Genomic DNA, 1261 nt, shown 5'->3' with positions numbered 1-1261 from the left:
GATTTTGAAGGATCAGAGTGGGCATGGAGAAAAAGAGAAGGACCGTGAGAAAGGGATCACGATGATTAAAGAAGTTGGCAGTGGGAGCTGGGGGAGCAGTAGATGACAGCTACTAGATTGTTGATCGGGTGGTAGGGGTGGATGACATGGGCTTCAAAGAAGGGGAAAGAAGGGAAGGCGGAGGCAGGAGTGAAAGTGGCAATGGGGCACGAGAAGGAAGACATCACCTCCTCCTTTACTGGTATGTCTGGGGAAGTGGGAGAAGAAGAGGCCCTCTCTGCAGAGAGCAGCAGGGGAAACCGTGTCGTGTGGGGAGAGCCAGGTTTCAGTGATGTGATGAGGAGGAGTGACTGAGACAGAAACAGGTCAAGGTTGAAAGGGAGCTTCCCCATGATGGTAGCTAAATTTATTTTTTGGATTAGGGTTAAGCCTAGGGCTTCTGAAGAGTTAAGAGTAGGGTTTGGGTTAGGGTTAGATAAGGGTAGGGGTAGGGCTAAACCGAAGGTTAAAGTTAAGTTTAGGTTTATGGGTAGGTTTAGTATTACGGTTATAGGTAGGGTGAGCGTTCATATTTAGGCTATGGTTGTGGTTAGGTTTAGTGTTAGCTCTATGGCTAGATTTATGTTAAGAGTTAGAATGAAGGTTCAGGTTGTGACTACAGTACAGGGCTACTTTTGGGTTTAGTGTTAGGGTTTGCCTTAGGGTAAGGGTTAGGACTAAATTTAGGGTTAGGGTTTGGGTCAGTGTAAGGCTAGGGTTCCTATATGGGTTAGGCTTAAAGTTAGGTTTTGTTTTTTGATTAGGCCTAGGTATGGGTTCCCCTCTCAGCGTCGCATCTGGAGAGTTTCCAGTACTTTACTAGTCTCGACTACAGGAGGGAATCAAGCAGAGGCATAACCATTCCATTCCTAGCTTGGGAAGTGGCTAGTGAGTGGAAGACAATTTGTTACATGTCAAAACCCACCTGAGCTGGGCAGCAGCATCATGGGAGAGGGTCCAGGGCAGGGAATCAAGCTTATTGCATGAAAGGAGGCAATGGTAAAACACTTCCATATTTTTACCAAGAAAACTCTATGGATACACTACCAGAACGTTTGCAGGTGGAGGTTTGGTGTTCTGGGGGAGACGCTTAGAACAGTGCTTCGCCCATAGTAAGTGCTTAACAAAGACTATTATTCTTATTCTTATTCTTATTCTTATTTTCATTATTATTATGTATCCAGGGTGTAGCTATGGGTCAGAGACTACTCGACAAGGCAAA

At 45.5% G+C, this 1261-nt stretch overlaps 1 non-coding gene across 1 annotated transcript; it reads left to right on the top strand.

Moving 5' to 3' along the window:
• Window positions 1-818: 818 nt before the first annotated feature.
• LOC119945359 lies at window positions 819-954 on the top strand. Its single transcript, XR_005456227.1, has one exon. It is a non-coding gene; the product is annotated as a small nucleolar RNA SNORA7 (small nucleolar RNA).
• The last annotated feature ends 307 nt before the right edge of the window (window positions 955-1261 follow it).

This window comes from Tachyglossus aculeatus, chromosome 24, assembly GCF_015852505.1.
Source record: "Tachyglossus aculeatus isolate mTacAcu1 chromosome 24, mTacAcu1.pri, whole genome shotgun sequence".
Lineage (NCBI taxonomy): Eukaryota > Metazoa > Chordata > Mammalia > Monotremata > Tachyglossidae > Tachyglossus > Tachyglossus aculeatus.
This window is presented reverse-complemented; position numbering and strand designations above follow the sequence as displayed.